General features: G+C 49.6%; 1 non-coding gene across 1 annotated transcript in view; it reads right to left on the bottom strand.

The window, feature by feature from the left end:
• LOC105758587 (uncharacterized) overlaps positions 1-8,635 on the bottom strand; it is a 102,124-nt gene that overhangs the window by 76,337 nt on the left and 17,152 nt on the right. The window contains exon 2 of the transcript XR_012053542.1: positions 8,097-8,277. This is a non-coding gene — a transcript (uncharacterized protein). The remainder of the gene's footprint in view (positions 1-8,096; positions 8,278-8,635) is intronic.

Genomic DNA, 8,635 nt, shown 5'->3' with positions numbered 1-8,635 from the left:
CAGGAACTTTTAACCACGTGGAAAGGTGTGATACTGACCCCAGGTCTCTTGGCACTGGGACACAAGCCTGGCTGCTCCCACTCTATCCACGTCACCTGCGGTGGGTGCAGCTCCAAGCTACCTACCGAAACAAATCACACCTCTAAGAATACAGGAGAGCTCACAGAGATCCAGCAAAGAGCAGCATGCAAACCTGATCCCCAGTGGTTTTTTATCTATTTCCCTGTGCAAGTAGTCACTCTGTTCACACCTCATGGGCTGTCCAGGAAGGAGACATACTTCCAAAGAGTCTGGGATTTGTCTGTAGCTACACATGCATTTGTAGCTACACACAAATAGCTAGAAATCAAACAGGCTAAGTTAGCCGAGCTGTTGAAGATTTCAGCATCCTATATCATGGACTCAAAATGAAAGGGGGGAAAAAAAAAAAGAAACGAAAAAAAAAACCACAAGAACTGGGACCATGCTACTAGATAGGGAATGCTGTTGGACAGGGAATATATATTTGTAGACTCAGGTCCTTACACTGAAGAGAGGAGGAAGTAATCAAATAAGGTTTCAGGGTTTCCATAGGCTCAGGGATTTCTCTTCTCCCTTCAACCCCAGCAGATTTTTACTTCTAGGCTCCAGCCTGGGCTGGAAATTAGAAAGTTTGCTAGATACCCTGCTATTCCGGCACTGATTCCTGCATCTGTAATTCAGGCGGAAGATGGAAGCATGTTCAATCTCCCAGGAATACTTTGCAGGTTAAGTTTCTGATCTGAGGCAATATCAAGAGTTTAGGTGGGTTTGTACCTTTTCTGTGGCAGGGCTGGGGTTTGGTTTTCCCCAGAACCAATTTCAAACTCAGAGGATGAAAATTCTCCTTCATACTGTGGACTTCAATATGATTAGACATGAACAGAATTTCACTGCTTGTGTCCCAGCAGGTAAGATGTACACAAGGGAACAACCATTCCAGATCAGAGAAATGTCCACACAGGCTCTCAGGAAAAAACATCACTGGAATTTGGAGGAGAAAAGGTGGGAAAAAATCAAAGCAGACAAATGAGGGACAATATACTCCTGTCTCAATTTTCTTATTTGCTGCTATGAGTTGCAGGCTAATGTAGGCTCTGAAGACTGAACCTGCAGGTTCAAGCTCCAAAACTGGGCTCATCCTCAGTTAAAGCTCATTGAGGTACTCTTGTTTTCCACAAAACAACAAATCTACTATGAACCTTTCTAAATTCTTGGACCTGACAAATTCTCATATCTTAGACCTCCTCAGTTCAACCCTGTGAACCTAAATCAAATACACTTTAATTTCACTGTGCTTTCCTTCACTCCTAGGTGATAAGGAAAGGAAGGACAGATATCCTTATATGTCTCATTATTTTATTACCTCACACCATACACTCCCAGTCTGCAACAACCCCTGTCTCCTCCATATCTTCACTTGGGGGTGTTCACAAGCTTTCTGTATCACCTCCGAGGCCCTTCACTTCTCCAGCATCCCTTCAGAAAAGGCTGACCCAGGTTTGGCATGCTATTCCAAATGAAGCAGCACTGCAGGTGTACCAAGAGCTCTTCCAGAGCCCTCTCCACCCACAGCCTCTGCATCCAAACAGCTGATTTGCCTGCTCAAGGCATCACAGCATGGGGCAGAGCTCTGCAAAGACATTCGCCCTTTCATTTGGCTGATATTCTTGATTCAGGACCTTTTGGGTATCTAAAGAGTTTTGAGTCTGCCCTGCATCACACATTACTTTGAACATACCAACATTCCGTTTCACCCAACAGAGCACAGTGTGTTCATTTAACTTAGTTCTCTTTCCCAGGCATTTCCCACAGCCCTTTCTGTCCACAGCCAACATAATAATTTTGTCTCATCTGCTGATTTCCATATGGCATATCTCTCCTCCCACCTTTCCAATTCATTAAACAATAAGGTAAATCACAAGGGATTTAGAAGAGAACCTGGAGGCCACATTAACCTTTTGCCATGGTGAAACTTGACTGTTTAATCCCCTCATTCTTTTAGTCTCCTACTCAGTTTTTGATCTATGTCAATATTTTGTCTCTCACAGACTGCTTAGCTTCTTTAACAGCTCAAGTGCAGGATCTTTCAAAAGCCTTTTGGAAGTCTAAATACATTATATCACTTGCTTCTCCTTTATCCACTGCATTATTGACACATTCAAAAAGTTGTAGGAGATTAGCATGATGCAGTCTTCCCCTGCTGAACCATGCTGGATAGGCCCTATCAGACCACAATCTTCCAGATGTCTTCAAGCACTGCTTTTTAATTATCATTCCCACCAGTTTACCAGATACAGATGCAAAGCCTACTGATCTTTAATTCCCCGGATCATCACTGAAGCCTTTTTTTAAATATAGGTACAACATTTGGTCTTCTCCAATTCCCCGAATCAGTAGCTTTTTTTTTTTTTTCCACAAGAGATTGCATATTTTTGTTAGCAGCTCAATCACTTAAGCTCCTTCCAAACTCTCGGATTTAACCATCTGGACTTGATAACTTATTGTTCAGGGAAAGGGGGGGGCGGAGGTTTTGTAGTTGTTGGGGTTTTTTTTTCACTGGGTTTGTGGGTTTTTTATGAGTTGCTTTGTGCCAGCACCCATTATTCTACCAGCATATTTTCCAACAGATCCTCATCTAAGCAGATATAGGAAAAGAATCTCACAAATACTGTTGGTAGGGACAGCTGATACAAGAGAAATCATAAGAGAATTCAGCTCCCCAGCAACATCCTAAAAATGGAGATACTGAGTCACTTTAAGCACAGGAGGTGACTGGAATTGATCAATGCGAGTTTTCTTGGATAACATCCACTCTGTTCTGACCAACCAGGCTAGTTTTGCTCATTTGTTTGGGTCTCTTGCTGAATAGTGATTTCCATCTTGACCCCAGAAGATTCGGGGCAGGAACAGCACTAGCTTGATTATATTCAGCCTAAGGTGTGATGAAAAGAAAGTGACCTGAGTGCTGGGGGATGCATGAACCTGGGAGGAGATGAAACCCAGAGAGGATGAAAGGAAGTAAATCAGAAGGTGAGCAGAACATTGCTGGGCTGTTAGCTCCAGTGATTTCTTTTCAACTGCATCAGCTGCAAGACATGAAATGTAATGGGCAATGCTGGAGAACTCAAATAAGTAGCCCCATTATATGAGTGTTTCTCCCTTTGTGCCAGACTGGTTCTCCATAGATTTCACCATGCTGGCTGGCTTGAAAAGGCATGGCAGTTTAGATCGGAGCACAGTCCCATGGCCCTGATGTGCCACTTACATTAAGCCATACCTTCTGCTGGTCCTGCAACAGGGAGTCAGGGAGGAAGCTTGAGATGGAAAAGAAGCACCCACAGGTTTATGTCACAATGAACATGCAACCAGCTGTGGATACATGTTCACCTGCCAACCTGCCTGCAAGCCAACGCTGGCATTCCAGCTTCTGGAAAACATCACAGCTCCATCTAAAGTGACACTTAGAACATCTGTATGAAATCTACCTACCCTGTGACAGACCTGGCATACCTACCTTACCTGACAGACACCTATTCAAGTATATTTTGTAAAAGAGGAAGAGAAATTTCTATAAATCCTTCTTATCTAATTGCTGCTGTTCAGTTCTTGTGGAGCATGTTGATGGGGCAATTGTAGAAAAAATAATGTAAAAAAGAATTGTATAAAAAATTGTGTAGCTTGTTGAAGTCATTCCCTGCAGACACTGCCTTTGTGGGGTAATGTGGCCATAAGTTTTTCTGGGTAGCCACCTAAAGGTAAGTCTGTGCCTCTTTCTAAGGCCTCACCAACATCCCTCCAGCACAGAGCAAGGCAATTCTCAGCAGTGCTGGGCAGCACATTCACTTCCTCTGGCTCCGTGAGGTGAGGGCCAGGAGGACAGAGGACATGAGGAGGGGTTTCTCAACCATGTTCCCTCCTCCATATCAGGAGCAGAAAAACATGCACAAGAAGAAGGCATCTCAAAGCAAGACAATCACAGGCTGGCTATTCCCTTAATGAAGGAGGTGAATAGAAGATGAGCAGTTTACTGTGCAGAGCTGGTCCTGCCACAGAGTTTTTGAGACCACATCCCTGCCCAGTACAAATGTGGTCAGGTCAAACTCCAGTCTGTAATATCAATATAAGGTACTTCCATACCACATTGTCACTGCAGGGACATTTCTGCCTCCCTCTCCATCCCTTTTTTCCTTTGCTGCTTCTGTCCTTTTTCTGTCAGGTCCTCCCTCTTTCTCATCTGTGTGTGCATCCTCTCCCTGCTCTGTGAGTCTCAGATTCCCCTTTCCTTCTGCAGCACTTCCCTCTACTGCCTGCAGGTCTCCACCTCCATGAAGCAAGAGAGGGCTCACAGTGGGATGAGACAGAGAAGGAACTTGGGGGAGAAAGAGGTCTTCTTCCAACTTAGCCCAAAAAGACTCCCCCCACACTAGACACAGCCCTGTTGAAGGTGCCTGTTTTGGCTGGAATGAAGCAATATGGACACTCACACAGATGCTGTTCTGCACAGGGTATAAACCAGGTAGGGAGGTAGCACAAGTCCCATCCAGCTGCTCTTCTAGCAGGGCTTTTAACTTGTCCCCCTCTCTTCACATGCACTGGTCTGTCATGTGTGTGTGTCTCAGGGCTGTCCTCAGCTACTTGGCAGTGGCTGTGCAGAAGGTGCAAGGGGGAGGTGAAATGACGGGGGTTGGGGATGGCCAGCTGCCAGTCATGGCCTGTACCAGGGTCCCCTTAGTCCCCTGACACACACAGACACGTGGCACGGCTGCTCGGGGAGGCCCAGCCAAGAAGCCTGTCCTTCTCCACTGAATCTCTACTCTGTTTCCCAAGTGACAAGCCACAAACTCCCTTTCTCTTCCCAAACAAACAGAGGCTTGAGTGAATCGCTGCCTCGGCCCTGGCACGCAGCCCCCTGGTCATTACGGATTCTCCTCCGGCATCCAGCGCCCTGCGAATGACAGCACTCAGCCATGTCAGCAGAGTCCACAGGCTGAACCTCCCTTCCCTGCAGCATCTCTCTGTGCAGCCTGAAGCGTTGCTCCTTCACATCCCTACTCCCCAAACCCCTCCTCTCCCACTGTGTTTGTGGCTACTGCCCGTTCCACGTAAAAGCAGGGGAAGCTGTGGCACAGCGTGGTGACCAGTCTGAGAGTTTGCTAGGATTAGGATTAGGACCCTTAGCAACAAGGTTGGGTAGACAGTGTCACCTCTTGACTTTAACCTCCAAAAGCTAATTTGGCTGGGATTTATAGTAAAACCAACTTCCGGCTGCTAAACCTGGTCAACAAATTCTCCTAATCACCAGAGACTTGCACACATCCACACAAAAGCATGAGGCAAGTCACCCCTCACCACCTTCCTGCCCTTTGGCCCTTCAGCACAAACAAAATTACCTCCCTCAGCAGGACAAGCACCTGAGTGACAGACCTGGAACAAGTCCCTACAGCATAACAGTTGAGGATTTGCACTCATACTCTGTCCCAAATGAGCACGTGCCTCTAGCGTGGCTGGCTTGGCCTCTGTCCATGGTGCAACCCCATTTTCTGCCAACATGATCCTCTGAGGAATGATAATGCCTGTCCTGGACCCTGTTCACTGACCTGTAGAGTGGTCAGGGCTGGAGAACAACATCCTCCTACTGAGACAATGCTTCCCTCCCCTTCCTCTTCAGCATGATGCCTGCCCTCCCCCCAGCCAATGCCGTCCTCTCCAGCAGCTGCCTGGTGTGGGACATGGCTTGCTCCCGGACTGTAATTTAACTCTCTTTCAGACTGGCTTGCCTGACAGGAGGGACTGAACCAGGCTGGCTGCAGCGTGCAATTACATCTGTCAGATTAGCCATAGCATGCATGATCCGGAGCACGTGCCAGATGTGGCACACAAACAGCACTCGAGCCAGCACCAAGAGAGGGTTGTGCAGACAGATAATACCCAACACAACATAAATCCTGCCAGTACAGAGTTAAGCTAGCATTGTTTTCTAAACAAATCTCAAACAGCAGAGTGAGTTCATATTGGATCAGCATTTCCTACCATGTAGCTGCAGGAGTTTTGACCCAGTACCAAGCTCCCTAGAGCTGGATTTATTGTCTTGTCCACCCTAAGTCAGTGCCAAAGCCATGTCCTGAGAGGACTGAGGAATTTAACCGATGCCAAATTACTTTGGAGGCTCCACATGGGAAGAGCTTTCTGCAGCCTCCCCAACAATGACAGCGAGTGTGACTGCATGGGCACGCTCCCTGCCAGGCTCCGGCCAGGAGGAAGAGTGACACATCAACAACAGCACGGTCACTTGTCACCCGCAACACAGGCATGCACGCACCGGGGGGTGTGAACCACAGGGGAAAGGATCACTTCACAGTATTATCAGCTGGCACCAGCATCAGAAACAACCCCACTAGGCAGCACCAGCCCTTCCCAAGGCTGACTAAAGCTGCTCCTGCCCAGCATGGTGGTCACAAAGAAGGAAAATGAGGAACTGGTGCTGAAAGAGGGAAAATCAGGGCTCGGGGCACCCCAGAGAAGGAAGAAAAACAGCAAGAGGCAGCAAAGAGAAGTTGAAGGCAGCAGTTTGTGTAGAAGGGTAGGTATTGCAGCAGTGGGTCAGGGAGCATTGAGGACTTGCAGCTGGGGAAAACTGATGGCAGGGTCCTGCAGAAGCAGCAGAGAGATGCACTGGAAGAGGAAGTGGAAGATGCGCCCTCCTTGTCAGCATCACCAGGTGGGACCTGGGCAGGAGGGGAGCAACTCATCACTTCCTTTAGGGGACACCACACCAGCACCACTGTTGGGGCTGCACAGCAGCACAGACCCTGCCAGTCCCTTCCCCTCAGAGAAACACAACAGCCCCCAAAATCTGACTTGGAAAAACTCTGGTCTCTGCCAGAGTCTGTTCAGAGCCTGAAACCAGAGCCTGGCAGGTTGCAAACTCCCAGACCTCCCCTTTAAAATCCACTCCTCTGAGGCTACCCACTACTTCGTCAGCAGCTCATTTCTTTAGGGTCTATTTTGGGGAGAGGCATCTCCAGGCACGTTCATGCTCCTTGAGGACTGGCAGCATGTCTGGGCCTGCCCAGGCACTGGGAGAAACAGCTGCTCCCACTCCCCTCCCACCTCTACACCACAGCAGCTCCAGCAGCTCGGAGACATGGCTTGGAAATAGTGCAGCTGATCTTCCTGCTTTCCCTGCAGAGGAGCTGAGGAGAGGAGCACTGAGGGCAGCCCCAGGCGGCAGGAGGCCCTTTCAGGTGCTCCCAAGAGCTTTGCGCCCCAAAATGGGTCAGGCTCGGCACAGGGCCCCTTCACTGCCTGTGCAGGGCACACGGCGTTCCCAGCTTATGAAACACACTGTCTCCAGTAGGAAAACATCCCTTTCCAGTTGAGAAGGAGCACCAGGGGACAGCAGATAAGCAGTGACAAAGAGCATGCCCATCACCCCAAAAGCTCAAAAGCTGTGGCAGGCTGGGCCGGGTATTCAGAGGAGGTACCTGACTAGGAAATGGAGGCCAGCATCTTCTATGGGGAATCGGAATCCCCAAAATATCTGTGAGATGAGGAGGGAGGGGGAATCCTCCCCTCTATGGCCCACTCCTGGTAGCATGATGCCCACTCCTGCTCCAAGCTGCATCCCTGAGGTGGCCCAGGCCAGGGCTGCAGAGCCCAGCTTTGCTGCTGGCCAGGCTGCAGCAGAGTCAGCCTGGCTGCCCCTTCTCCCGAGAAACAGGGGAGGTGGAGGAAAATGCCGAATGGAGAAGAGCAGACAGGTGTGTGCCCAGGGAGGGGTGGGAAAGGGGCGGAATGCACTCGGGACTGCGTGCGGGGGACCCGCAGCGCGTCCCTCGGCTGCTCTGCAAACAACCCCTCCCTGCACACGCAGGCAGAGCCGCAAGGGAAGGGGCTCAGAGGGGAGGGAGCAGCTCTCCGTTGTGGGGAGAGCGCTGATGAAAGCCTAGATTTTGTTCACAGTATAGCAGAAACCCCTGCCCTTCTCCTCCCTCACACCTCTGGGGAACGAGCAACGAGAGGGAGGGAGGGCGGGATGGAGAGAGGCTCAGACAGAGGTGCTGAGGTTGGCTTACCTCGCAGTGCCTGCGCCGGGGGTGCCCGGGTGCGCGGGAGGTAAATCCAGGGCTCTGCTCTCCTTGGCGAGTGCTGGGAAAGGTCTCTGTTCAGTCACATGAAGGAGTGGCCTGTGAGTAGGTGCTCCAGCTCACCGCTCGATCGAAGCTGCCATGGATTCATTGCGAACGACTTCGCCTTCTGTGAGGAGAGGAGGAAAGGGGAGGGAAAAAAAAAAAAGGAAAAAAAACCACCAGCTTAAGACTTGGAGGGTAGATTCACTTCTTTCTTAGGTTTCCAATGGCAACTGAATATGCCACATATGAAGATCCAGGGTGTGTGTGTGTGTGTGAATGTGTGTGTGTGGGAGGGACGGAGAGATGCACAGCTGCTGAGTCCACAGGCAGTGTAGGGTGTGAGCTAGACAAGGCGTATCGGTGATTATGGGAACAGACAACTGGACACGGGCAGCAGCGTAGACAGACAGCCAGATGGAAAGAGACTGAAAGCATGGAAGGAGGTTGGCCTGCGTGCTAAGAGCCTGGCTGCCCCACTGCAC

This window comes from Taeniopygia guttata, chromosome 1A, assembly GCF_048771995.1.
Source record: "Taeniopygia guttata chromosome 1A, bTaeGut7.mat, whole genome shotgun sequence".
NCBI lineage: Eukaryota > Metazoa > Chordata > Aves > Passeriformes > Estrildidae > Taeniopygia > Taeniopygia guttata.
This window is presented reverse-complemented; position numbering and strand designations above follow the sequence as displayed.